The 14518-nt window shown below is 35.9% G+C and overlaps 1 long non-coding RNA gene across 10 annotated transcripts in view; it reads right to left on the reverse strand.

Moving 5' to 3' along the window:
• Positions 1 to 11101: 11101 nt before the first annotated feature.
• Positions 11102 to 14518, reverse strand: part of LOC143668342 (uncharacterized) — a 52972-nt gene continuing 49555 nt past the window's right edge. For all 10 annotated transcript variants that reach the window (XR_013168408.1, XR_013168402.1, XR_013168403.1 and 7 more), the window contains 3 exons: positions 14222 to 14315; positions 13401 to 13561; positions 11102 to 11261 (listed from right to left, as the gene is read on the reverse strand). This is a non-coding gene — a long non-coding RNA (uncharacterized LOC143668342). The remainder of the gene's footprint in view (positions 11262 to 13400; positions 13562 to 14221; positions 14316 to 14518) is intronic.

Here is a 14518-nt window from a genome sequence, read left to right on the forward strand (position 1 = left end):
TTTTTAAACATAACAACATGTAAACATGAATATTCTTACCATATGATCATTCCATTCTTGGTATATAAACAATAACTCACAATATCATCACATAGTTGTATATTCATCACCATGATCACCTCTCAGAACATTTGCATCAATCCAGAAAAAGAAATAAAAAGAAAAAAGAGAAAAATCATACATACCATATCCTCTCCTCCTCCCCCTCACCAATCACCAGCATTTCAATCTACTAAATTTATTTTACATTTGTTCTCCCTATTGTTTATTTATTTTAATCCATCTTTACTCATCTGTCCATAAGGTAGATAAAAGGAGCATCAGACACAAGGTTTTCACAATCACACAGTCACATTGCGAAAGCTATGTCATTATACAATCATCTTTAAGAAACATGGCTACTGGAACACAGCTCTACATTTTCAGGCAACTCCCTCCAGCCTCTCCATTACACCTTAACCAAAAAGGTGATATCTATATAATGCAGAAAAATAACCTCCAGGATAACCTCTCTACTATGGAATCTCTCAGCCATTGACATTTTATTTTGTCTCATTTCACTCTTCCCCCTTTTGGTCGAGGTTTTTCAATTCCTTGATGCTGAGTCCCAGCTCATACTAGGATTTCTATGGCAGTATTCTTGATGCTGATATCTGAAATTATAGAATAGCTAAATAACATCAGAGTGTGGGGGAGAAAGTAACACGTAGGCACATGTACACTGTTTTTCGATCTTCAAAGCCAAGCTTATAAATCATGAGCACCAACAAAACACTAATTAGAGTTAACATTTTATCTCCCATGCATGAGGTGGTAAAACTTTCTTGAAATACTTACATAAAATATGGGAATGCACATTTTAAAAACTTTATAAACCTGAAAAAATTACAATACAAACAAAGCAATTCTTAGGGTAACATTTTATTTTTATACAAAAGTCTGCACAAATCACAAGAGGAAGCTATACGTAACTGAAAAGGATGTGACACTCTTCCTCCTTTTTGTACTGTGTGGTTTTATTATTTTGTAGACTTATAAGTAAACTTGGCATTTTGAAAACCTGAAAAGTTTCACTTTTTTCAGATATTGTCTTTCTTTTAGATTATGTCAAACTAAGGCTCAGTTCCTCATCAAGTTCCAACCTTAGGAGTGATATGCTCTTTCTCCATCTCTAGACATATCCTTTTTACTGCTTCAGGAAATAAGCCCACGGTTTGGGGGCAACTTGGGAATTATTTCTTAGGCATTTTCATCTGAAAAATACTGAGCTCAAATATTTCCATATTTATTTGTGTACAGTACCATCCTATCTTTGTCTAAGCTACTTTATCCAACCTACTGATATTTCTGTTGTTGTTTTTGGGTTAGGAGTTTTCCTCTTCCCATACTTATCAGTTGGTGGATGTAGAGTGGCATGGTCTTGGAGAGTGGGGGCAGGGTTGGGGAGAAATGAGAGACTGGAGGGGGTCTTCAGTAATCAGGAAGCCAGAGGTATGGGCCAGGCTTTCCTGGCATGACCAGCACCAACAAGTCATTTTTTCCATCACAGGACCTCAGTTTTTACATCTGAAAATAGGAGTGACAATATTTTTTCAGGACACAATTCTCGATCACAGGATCTCAGCTTTAGTGACACCTTAGTAAGTTATGTTAAACAACTGTGGATAATTGTTAAGTGTCCATTTTTTTAGTGGATAAATAAAAACACCTTTCTGGTTTCTCTGGGAGAGACGACAGGGTTCTATGCCCAAGCCAAAAATCAGTTCGACAGGATACCCAGGAGTCCAGGGGAAGGAAATAACTAGCCTCCTTAGTCATCAGGAAAAATAGATTGTCTTTAGGGGAAAAAATAAGATTTTTCTAAAGATCAAAGGGAAATAATAATGACTGAGCATAGATATATGAGTAGAAGGGTTGCTAAACAAAATATCTTTTAAACTGTATTAATCCAGGCTCTATATTTGTATGAGAAATAGCTTATCTTTCCTTAATTTGTACCATCTTAATGGTATCTAACCTGTAATTCCTCAAAAAAAACATAAGAATGCATTACTTTTCTGTACCGTCCCTAGAAAGTAGGCTACAGAACATTAGGGAGGAAGAGACCTGATGCCCTCCAACAGTAAGGGTATGGATTTTGCAGTGTTATCACTAATTTATACAAACACAGAGCTGATTCAGGAAGTATCTTCTCTTACACAGAGCTCTGCTTAACCCAAGTTGTGTACATCCTGAGATTCAGATACGTGTAAAGGTAACAGAAAACATGCAGGGTGTCTTTGCATATGTACTGAGGAGTGGCTCACCCTGAGGGAAGTGAGAGAGTTTGAAGAGAAAAGGATCTGTGTGAAAGGCGGGCACAATCCTAATGTGCTGCCCTGCTTTTGCCAAGTGCCTTCCAAGGATGTGTGTTAGAACCTGGGCAGGGGAGGCAATAGAAAAATATGTAGAAGTGCCATTTCACCAAAACCTCTGAGTGGCCTTGTGGGAACCAGGTAGCAGAGATGATACACAAGAAATTTACCCTCTTTGGCAGACAGCACAGTGTGCTGAAGCCTCTGACACATATGGAACACTGACGGCTTAGATGGCTTTGACAACTTTCTTGCAGACAAAAGACAATGAAAAGCAGCAAGAGAGGATGAAAAAGACTGATGCCATCTGTCCTTGTCATAGCAGAGACAAATGAGTCTGGAAACACTCAATTAGGAACTCCCTCAGTACATCCATAAAGAACAAGTGAGCCCTTTAGGATGAGTTGTGGAGCCAATAATTTTTGGTGGGATCCCACAAGCAAAGAAATACTGGGTTCCTTGTTAACCGTTGACTTGGGAAATATTGGCTGCATATGGAAAGCCATTTGAGAATAATATGAGCAAGTCCGATTATGTTTTCCATAATAATCTTGCCCGATTATGAAGTTATGCTGCCCTAATCAATATCTAATATTTCTAATTTCTCTTTGGTAAAGATTAACAGTTTAATTCTTGCACCTTGTTATACAATATCCTATTCCAGATTATTAATTAAAATGCAAAACCTTGGACACTATATCTTAACTTACACAATAATTAATTAATATGAAGTCTTGTCTAGTCTGCTAAATGTATCAAGTTACCCATGACTGTTTACCTTATCCCTTATACCATGTGAATTGGGTAACTTTCATAGCCTAGAAGAACACATTACCACAATTCATTGCAAAATCCAGATAAATTATATTCACTAGGTAACCCTCCTTTTTCATTCATGCTGTCTCTTTCAAATAATTTAATAGATTATAAATAAATCTTTTATTTTTACAAAACAGTTCTGTCATTGTCATGTTGCCATAGATTTCACCTGCTACAAAATTGCTCCATTATCTTCACTCATTTTTTTTTCCTGATGGACTTTTTTCTCCCTGCTAATATCTGATAAAATACTGATAATTTCTTATTTTAAAAGACACCATACTGATTATTCTCCATTTGCCACTGCTTACACCCATTCTTCCCCTTCTCCACCCTACTCTAAAACCCTGGAGATGGACCCTTTTGGACTATACCACTCATACTCTTTTGCCTAGTGGTTCCTATCGGAAGAACCAGCATGAGTTATAAATCCAGGAAGAGAGTCCATGGTGTTCTCCTGCTCCCTCCTGCCTGGCTGTTGTCCTAGAAGGAGCTACATTCCTCAATGGTCACTGCCTTTGCCAGGTGGTGCCTTGTCCACAGCTTTAGCTCTTAACAGGTTCCAATAATGCCATGTCTTTCCTTATTCCTCCAGGCCTAGGGGTGGTAGTGGCTCCTATCCCTGCTAGTCCATTTTCATTTCCATCCCTTATTGGTCCCTTAAAAAAATTATTCTGAATAAAAATGTGGAGTTCAGTAATAGGAATGTACAAATGTTTTTTAGTTGTGACAAATGTACCACGTAACAGATGTTAACAGATGTTAACAATAGGGAAAACGGTCTTGGGGATGAGCCGGGACCCACCATCATGGAATTGAGAAAACCTTCCTGACGAAAAGAGGGAAAGGAGAAATGAGACAAAATAAAGTTTCAGGGGCTGAGAGATTTCAAACAGAGTCACGTGGTTATCCTGGTGGTTATTCTTATGCATTATATAGATATCCCTTCTTAGTTTATGGTATATTGGAGTGGCTAGAGGGAAGTACATGAAACTTGAACTTTATTCCAATAGGTTTGATTCTTGAAGATGTTATATAACTATATAGCTTTTACAGTGTGACCATGTGATTGTGAAAAACTTGAAACCTGTGGCTGACATTCTCTTTATTCAGGGTATGGACAAATGAGTTAAAAATAAGGACAAAAAAATAAATAAATAATGTGGGGGGGGATAAAGTCTTAAAAAACAAATTGGGTAGCTTGCAATACTTGTGATCAGTGGAAGAGACGGGTAAGGGATATGGAATGTATGGGTTTTCCTTTTTTCTTTTTATTTCTTTTTCTGGAGTGATGCAAATGTTCTAAAAATGATTATGGTGATGAATACACAACTATGTGATGATATTGATTGTATACTTTGGATGGATTGTATATGTGTGTGAAGATATCTCAATAAAATTTTTTAAGAATCAATATGGGAAATGTGAAGGGTATATGGGAACTCTGTACTATCTTTGCAACTTTTCTATAAACGTCAAACTATTCCAAAATTTAACAGCTTATTTTAAAAAAATAACATTTATCATCCTTTCTGAATGTAAAGGTTATACATGCTTAGTGTGAAAAATATGGAAAATAAAAATATTCATAAAGGAAAGAAAATCATTCATACTCTTATCCAAATTACATCCTTACCATTTTAACATGATTCTTTCATTCTTTGGTAAATACACACAAAATATTGCAAAATTGAGATTCTATTGTATAAACAATTTAGGCTTGCTTTTTTCCTTTAACCTGAGCTTTTTATCATGTTCTTAAAAAAAGAAACATTTCATTAGGCATGCATTCAACAAATATTCCTCAAGTGCCTTCTATGTGCCAGGTATTATCTAGGTGCTGGTGATAAAGCAGAAAGACAGGACAAAAATCCTGGCCCTTGTGGAGCCTATATTCTAGGGGAACTTACATTCTCTTGGGGGATACTAACAATAAATAACACAAATAAAGATTATGATTAGTAAAAACTGACAAGGGCTATAGAAAAAATATTAAGTAGGAAAAGGGGATATGCAGTTGGTGGTATGTACAAATTTAAAAATAGAGTAATTAGGGAAGACTTCACTGTGAAGGTCATAGTTGAGCAAAACTTAAAATGGTACCAGGAGTGTGGAGTAATTTGCAAATACCAAAAATGTGGAAACTGCTTTGGAATTGAGTAATGGTTAGCAGCTGGAAGAATTGTGTGATGCTTGATAGAAAAAACCTAGATTGCTTTGAAGACATTGTTGGTAAAAATATGTACACTAAAGGTATTTCTGGTGAGACTTTAGAAAAAAATGATGAATGTGTTACTGGAAACCGGAAGAGAGACAATCCTTGTTGAGCTTAGATATTTAGCTGAGGAGATTTCCAAGTGAAGTGGAAAGTGCAGCCTAGTTTTTCCTTGCAGTTTATAGCAAAATGCAAGTGGAAAAGGATAAGCTGAGAACAGAACTCCTGGACACAAGAAACTGGAAATTGATGGTTTGAAAAATTCTGAGCTTCCAGAACATGAGTCCCCAGAATATAGTGCTCCATGTGAGGGTTTAACTGAACATGGACCCAGTCAGCCATTTCAGTGTGAGTCAGGATTGGAAATGCAGTCATCTAGGAAGGATCTGTGGAAAGTTATTTTGTCTGATGGTTTGGACCCCTGTGTTCCACATGCAAAACTGACAAGTTTTTTTTGTGATATCTGTATGAAAGGAACCACTGCTAGTCTGGACTTAAGTTGACAGAAAAGGGACAGATTAAAGGAAAAGTCATTTCAAGGGCAGAATCATGGAAACTGAGGTCTGGAGCAAAAACATCTTCTTGGTCCAAGAGAGCAGGCCCACCCATGGGTATGACAAGGGTGAGTCTAACCCAGAGCTTGGTGAGGACAGGACATCCACCCAATTGTCCAAGAAGAGTACTACCACTCTTATGTTCTCAGAAGTTGGAGCCTTCACCCCAGTGTTCTGGAAGTACAACAGCTTGGAAGGGGTGGTGCTACCACTTCATCAGGCCCTGAGGACAAAACAGCATTTAATTGATGACTCTAAGACCTTTAAATCCAATGGAGTATGGCCTTGCAGAATTGTTTGGACCCATGATCCCTGTTTTCCTTCCAGTTTTCTCCCTAGGGGATTGGAAATAATTACTCTATGCCCATTCCTCCTTTGTATATTAGAAGAAGATCATGTGTTCTCTAGGTTTCAAAAGTCCACAGACTGAGGGGAATAGTGTCCCAGGACAGTCCACATCCATAACAGATTTTGATGAGACTTTGTGCTTAGTATTGTTATTGAAATGACTTAAGGTTTATAGGTATTGTGATGGAATGAATGTATTTTGCATATAGAGAGAACTTGTCTTTCGGGGGCCAGAGGGTAAAGGGTGGTAGTTCAAAGCTATATGTACCTATGCTAGTTTGAGACTTTTGTGTACCCCAGGAAAGCCATGCTCTTTTTCCTAATGGAATCATGTGTGAGCAGACTTATTGTTTAGGGTGTGACCTTTTGATTAGGTTGTTTCCATGAAAATGTGACCATCCAGTTGTGGGTGGAACCTTTTGATTAAGGTGGTTTTCATGGGGGTGTGACTCAACCATTCAAGTCTTAATCCCCTTATGGAGTCCTTTAAGAGGGAACCATTTGGAAAAAGCTTAAAGCCAACACAGAGATGGTTGGAGATGCAGAAAGAAAACATCCCCAAGGAAGCTCTTTGAAACCAGAAGCCAAAGGACCAGCAGACACCAGCCAGGTGCCTTTCCAGATCAGCCATTCTTGAGTTAAATTATATTTTTATGGATGCCTTAGTTTGGACATTTTTATGGCCTTAGGACTGTAAACTTGTAACTTAATATACATTTGCTTTATAAAAGCCAACCCTGTAGTGCAAAAGTGGTTCAGCAGCAGAATTCTTGCCTGCCATACCAGAGACCTGGGCACGATTCCTGGAGCCTGCCCATGCCAAAAAAAAAAAAAAAAAAGTCAACCCATTTCTGGTATATTGAATTTCTGGCAGCATTAACAAACTAAAAAAGTACCCCAGAAAAACATGTTCTTAAATCTAATCCATTCCTGTGGGTATAACTCACTGCAAATTGGATATTTTAAGGAGGCTTCTTCAGTCAAGGTCTGACCCACCTCATTCAGGATGGGACTTAATCCTGTTTATTACTGGAGTCCTTTTTAAATAGAATGAATGCAGAAAGAGCAAGAAAAAGCCATGGCAGCAAGAAGCTGAAAGGAAGGAAACTTGGAGAAGAGAAGGGAGAGACTAGCAAATATCACCATGTGCCTTGCCATGTGGCAGAGTAGCCAAGGACCACCTATAGCTGGTCTTTGAGAAGAAAGCATCACTTTGATGGTGCATTCATTGATTTGGACATTTTCTCAACCTCAAACTGTAAGCTAATATATTCCCATTGTTTAAGCCAACCCATTTCATGGTATCTGCTTTAAGCATCCTAGGAAACTAAAACAGGGGCCAGTCCAGTGATACCTAAGCAAAGGTCATTCTAGGCACAGGGAAAAGTAAGTGGAAAGGCCCTCAGGCAGAAATTTTCCTGGCCGATTCAAAGAACAGTAAAAAGCTAAATATAGTTGGAGATTATGTACCCTAATTTGTTTAATCAACTTCCATATTGAAATTTAACTTTCTTTCCAATGTTCTGCTTTTGATAGTAATGCTACCTAACCTTTATAAAGTGCTAGGGGGAAGACCAAGTAAAAAAGTAATGAGGGTGGAAAAGAAAGAAAAAACATGTTGTAAAAGCTGACCTGTTGTCAAAAACTTGTTAAATTTAAAGTATATCTATCAATGCCAATATTTTTCCAGTAAAACTATTCTATCAGTTTTAAAAAGTGAGATTTAATAAAAACATAGCAAAGGTACCTCAATATTTCAGATTCATGTAAAATTCATTTATTTTTCTCTCTCTCTTTCTCTCTCTCATTTTTCTCGAGCATTGAACAGTGAGAAATGATCTTTTGGCACTTGAGAAATATCTGTTTGTATAATTAAAAACCACAAAGCTTCATTCACAGTGTTCACAAAATTTATTATAGACAGGTTATAAGCCAAAACATCAAACCATACCAGTACTAAGCGTACGTTTCTTATCTGTCCTAGTCTTTCATCTTTTCCTGCAAAGCATTTTCCATAACACTTATTTACCACCATGGAAAAAAAGCATTGCAATGTCACCTCTTTGTTCTGAGGGGATAATGATGCTCTGGGAGTCAAATAATAATATGGGGAGATAGGATCAATGGATACTAAACTTGTCTTTTTTTTTTTTTAACATTTTTTATTATGAAATATAACATATATACAAAAAAGCACAGATTTCAAAGTTTGGTTTGGGTTATGTTTCTACAATTTCAGACTTTTCCTTCTAGCTGCTCCAAGACACTGAAGATTAAAAGGAAATATCAATATAATTCAGCAGTCATACTCATTTGTTAAATCCTATCTTCCCTGTTATAACTCCTCTTCCTCCTTAGATCTTTCTCCCAATCTTTATAGATACTCGGGCTATGCCCATTCTAACTTTTTCATGTTAAAAAGGTTTGTTAACAGATTGGCATAGGTGGATTGAACTAGTTGATGTTCTTGGAGAGACTGGCACCTCTGGTTTCCAGGATTTATCTGGCCTAGGAAACATCTAAAGATTTTAGACTTCTGAAAAGTAAACTTAGTGCATGAAACTTTTGTAGGATCTCAGATAGAGCCCTGGATGTTCTTTAGGGTTAACAGGAGTGATGTTGGTTGTGGTTTGGCAAACCATGGCAATTAGCAACATCTAGCTGAAGCTTACATAAGAGTAGCCTCCAGAATAGCCTCTCAGCCCCTGATACCTTATTATGGACTAACTAAACCTGTCTTTAACATTCATTGCCTTTGGGCCTTAAGCAAAGCATTCATTCCTCTATTCATCTACTCATTCAATCATTCCCTTCACACTGAGGGTAATAGCACTAGAGGAGTGGTTGTGAGGGAGAGCTAGTCAAATAATATTTTTTGTTACATATTAAATTAAAGAGTATGTCCACATAAAATGCTTTTTAAATAATTCCTTTAGAACTTGAAATGTTATGTACAACTTATTTGTTAAATCAGACTTGTTGATTATATAGTCACTTCTGGAAAAGTCGAGAATTTTGTAAGCCAACTTTAAGAGGTATTGTAAAATCTTTCAGGTCACTAGAAAAAAAAATTGAAGAGCCCAAATTGGTATCATTCTATCCTAAAAGCTTGTGATTTCAAAACAGAATCAGATTTAAGATTTGTTTAATGCATTCATTTAAAAAAAAGTTTATTGATCATCTACTATATACCAAAAACACAGTATGTCCATTGAAAAAAATAGGTTCACAAAAGTCTCTAGATTCAATAAAGTAACCAAATACTTGTGAAAGGAGAGAAGTGAATGAAAATAATTTTCTTCCAGATGTCTTTTAAACTTTAACCATATTAGAGAGAAGATAATAATCTTTTTTTTCTTGGTGAGAGACACACAGATTGACTAAAATGTTTGGATGACAACCCTATTTCCAGTTTTGGATTGCTAATATATAGTACATTTTAAAAGTCTGTAATAAAGGTAATACAAATAATCCTATAGAATGTGAAGTAAAAATGGAAGTCTCTCCCCAATAATCTTACTCCTCAGGAATAACCACTGATAATATGTATATTAATCCAGACTTTTATTTCTATGCAATTAATTATAATAGGTGATCAGAGAGTATAAATTTCCAAAGAACTGGGAATTTTTAAAAAATTTTTTTAAATACCAAAAAACACCTAATGAACACAAACATTCCTATTTTGATCATTCCGTTCTACATATATAATCAGTAATTCACGTTATCATCACATAGTTGCATATTCATCATCATGATGATTTCTTGGAACATTTGCATCTATTCAGAAAAAGAAATAAAAAGAAAACAGAAAAAAAATTTATACATACCATACCCCTTACCCCTCCCTTTCATTGATCACTAGCACTTCAAGCTAAATTTATTTTAACATTTCTTCCCCCTATTATTTATTTTTATTCCGTATGTTCTACTCGTCTGTTGACAAGGTAGATAAAAGTAGCATCAGACACAAGGTTTTCACTGTCATACAGTCACACTGTGAAAGCTATATTATACAATCATCTTCAAGAAACAGCTACTGGAACACAGCTCTGCATTTTCAGGCAAGAACTGGGAAATTTGATGTCAAAGTTCTATAATTGATGAGGGCCCAAGAGGATCATAAGTATTATCCCAGGATTGCCAATATTATATGCCTCTACCAGTCAATCAGTGGTCTGTTGTGCTCCCTTGCCACACTTGTACATGAGTAGTCGGGTACAAAGAAAAACATTTCTTTAACCCCTTCCTAATTTTGCTGATGTCCATAAAAGTAAGAACTGAACAATCTCAGATTTAAGGTTGGATCCCCACCCCTTAATGGTTCCCAGACTTGAACTTCATGACAGTATATGTTAGCTATTTCCAGGAGGCTTTTAGCTTGCCTTCTTTCCCCAGCCAGTCCTCTTATTATATGAATATCAGAGACACCCTCATAATTCTGGACAAAAATATGCATGTAGAAAACAGGTTGATATTTATTTCCTTAACAAGTATTTTTGAATACATAGTTTATGTCAATGAATATTTAAGAATATTGAAGTTGGGCGGGCCGCGGTGGCTCAGCGGGCAAGAGTGCTTGCCTGCCGTGCCGGAGGACCCCGGTTCGATTCCCGGCCCCAGCCCATGTAAAAAACAAACAAACAAACAAAATATAATAAAAAACAAGAAAATGTTTAAAGATGTTTCCCTTTCTTCCATCCTTCCTTCCTTCTCTGTCTTTCCTTCCCTTCCTCCCTCTCTCTAAAAAAAAAAAAAAAAAAAAAAAAAAAAAAAAAAAACACACCCTTTTAAAAAAAAAAAAAAAGAATATTGAAGTACATTGAAGCCAACTTTTTCATTTTATAGGTATGAAAATTGAAGTCTGAGAAGTGAAGAGCTTTTCCCATAATCCCAAAGCTGATTAAACACAATTATCTCAGGACCTCAATCCGTATCCAGGTTAGGGCGCTATTGCAGAGGAAGAAGCTTCTACAGGTTACAAGAAAATGAGACAAAATTAGGAAAAAACCTAATAGTTTAAGATAACTATACAAAAGTAGTATGACTAGGTGCTTAACAAATTACTGAGGTCAGGAAAATAGAGCAATGTATAAGAAGTATCAAAGGTAGGATTAACAATTTGGTCTCCATTCTGAGCAAAACCCTCTACATTCTCAGATAAAATGCTCAAAAGATATTTTAGATCAAAACATTTTTCAGCAGTCATAACAAACCCAGCACTAGATTCTAGGAATATATGAAGAAACCATACATTTATTAAGTATTTTGGTCAGGCCCTAGTTTCAATTAGATAAAGGATTAAATTGATGCTGACACATTTATCTTCTAATGCTTTCTTTGCTTTATGCTACATCTTAGTCTGCAAACACATACTCTTAGGGATCAAAATATGATAGAAATAAGAGCTGATAGAGATTTAAAACTACATCTTAAATGATTTTACTGAATTTTCTTACCTGATTTTGACATTATTATACTCTCTGAGTGATAAAAACCCAACACAAGAAACCCAGGATGTGAAATGGGCTATTACACAACTATCTTAAAATAAACTTTTAGAAAGAAACTTTTTTAGTTGTGGCCTGGTCTTACGTAAAAGGCATAGGAAGGAAGCGATTTTTCAAATTTTTGTTTATCATTATCTAATTTGCAGTATGTCTTTCAGTATGGCAGGCAGTTAAGTGCATATGTGAGACTTAGTCTTACGTGACAGACAAATGTGAGACAAGAAAATTTTTGGAAGTAATGCAGAATAGAGTCTTTCATTTTACCTCATTTTTAGTTTGTGATTTCCATCTAATCCTTCTATTATAAAGTTCTGATGATCTCTATTCATTTACTTGACTTCTAAAAATTATCAAATTGCCCCATATTGTTTCACTGAGATGAATTTATCAGCCCACAAGGTTTAATTCAAATAAAAATTCAGATCATTGTTATATTAATTAAAAATATTATAGTCCTTTAATTCTCCAATAGTTTGTATTAGCATTGGTGTTAAGTTATTGCCGTTAAAAAATTGGGTCAGTGTTCTCACTGTAATGTAGTCTTGAAATAGAGATTATTAGCTCTCTTTGAATCCAATGAAAATATTTGAATCTATAAACTCCATCTTCTGAGGATCTCCAGCTCAAGTTGTGCCATCTGCATTGCTAGTTGCTTCAATCTGGATTCCATATGGTGAAAAATTTAGTCCCACTAGATTACCATAACCTTTTCTAATATTGATGGTTAACTTCATGTGTCAAGTTGGTTAGGTTTTAGTATCCAGCTTTGGTCAAGCAAGCACTGGCCTAAGTATTTTTTTTTTAACTTTTTAAATTGAAAATATAACATATACAAAACAAAGGAAGAAAAAAGCAATATTTTTCAAAGCACACTTCAGCAAGTAGTTAATGAATAGATCCCAGAGTTTGCCATGGTCTACCATTCCACCATCTCAGATTTTTCTTCCTAACTGCCCCAAAACATTGGAGGCTAGAAGGAATATTAATATAATGATTCAGCAATTATACTCGTTTGGTAAATCCTATTTTCTGTATTATACTTACTCTTTTCTCCTTTGATCCTTATCCCAATCTATAGAGATCTTTGGGCAATGTCCCTCAGACTTTTTCATGTTGAGAAGGGGTGTCAACATTAAAGGATAGGGGGATATAGTTAATTAATAATCTTGGAGAGAGCAGTCCCTCTGAGTTTCAGGATTTATCTGACCTAGGAACCCTTTGGGAATTATTGGTTCAAGGACAGCAAACTTAGTGTATGAAACCTTTATAGAGTCTCAGTTCAAGCCCTCCATGTTCTTAAGAGTCAAGAGGAGTGACTTTGGTTGGGGTTTAGCAGACTATGGCAATTAGCACTATCTAACTGAAGCTTGTGTTAAGAGTAGCCCCCAGAATAGCCTCTAGACTCCATTTGATCTCTCTTGGCCACTGATGCCTTATTTTATTACACTTTTTTTTCCTCCTTTTTGGCACAGAAGGTGCTGTTGATCCACAGTGACTGGCCTGATTATTAGTATAAGAGTTTTTCAAAGATGGATTTAAATCATTAGTCAATTGATTGCTTCTACAGCTAGTCACATCTGCAATCAACAAAAGAGATTACCTTCAACAATGAGGGGAGTCTCCTCATCCCATTCACTTGGAGGCGTTAAAGCGAGACCTGAGTTCAACAGTTTGCAAGAATTTCTGCCTTTTCTTCCACCAACCAGCTTCTCCTGAAGAATACAAGGTCACCTTCATTGAAGTCCCCAGCTTGTGGCCTGCCTACAGAGGTTGGACATGTTAGATTTCAGAATCACATTTTTCAAAGTTTTCAGCTTGCAAACTTGGTCACATGAGCCAATTCTTCGTGGTGTGTGTGTTTCTGTTTCTCAGGAGAACCCTGACTAATATACCAATTTCTATACAAAGCCTTAGTGAAAAAGTGCCTCTAAAATAGAGGTTGTAGATCAGAACCTCTGCTGGATAAGAAAATCATGTTTAAAGGTAAAAATAATATGGCCTGATGAAGTAAGGTATAGTTCAGAGAAAGCAGAAAGATCATGTTGTAAAGGTAGGAATGCATGGTTTTGAGATCTAGTTCTTGCTACATACAAGTAGACCTTGTGAATTTGGAAATGTTATTTGGCATATCTGAGTTTTCTTACCTACTAAAAATGACAATCATAACATATCTGATTTCCTCACAACAGAATTGCTATGAGAATCAAATGAGCTGATATACATTAAAAGTTTTGTTAATTGTAAAGTGTAGTAAAAAATAAGAAATTTAGTAATGAAATATACACAAAAACGCAAAAACTCTTTCTTTTTTCACCTACCAAAACTGGAGAGGTTTAGAATGACTTTATAATTTTTTTTTGCCTTAATTCATTTTATTGGACCTTTGCTAACATGATAGAGATTTCAGATAATTATACTTACTGTTTCATCTGATACTAAGAGATAGTATTGCTAATATTGTTTATGTCAGTGTGCATATATCCACCACTAAGAATCAGCTTCTGTATTATATTACCTGTTTAAAAAAAAAGCAGTAGCATGTTAGGTACATACTTTTTATTAATAAAACACTCACTAAATATCTTCTGGGAAAAATCTAGAGAGGACTATTCTATGAAAAGCTAAGAGCAGTCAACAATTAAAGTACAGAAAAGCTTAAAAGAAAATGAAAAGAAACCAAACCTGAAAGACAATCAAAGAAAAGCCTCCAGGGAAGTC

The sequence above is a fragment of the Tamandua tetradactyla genome, chromosome 24, assembly GCF_023851605.1.
Source record: "Tamandua tetradactyla isolate mTamTet1 chromosome 24, mTamTet1.pri, whole genome shotgun sequence".
Classification (NCBI taxonomy): Eukaryota; Metazoa; Chordata; class Mammalia; order Pilosa; family Myrmecophagidae; genus Tamandua; species Tamandua tetradactyla.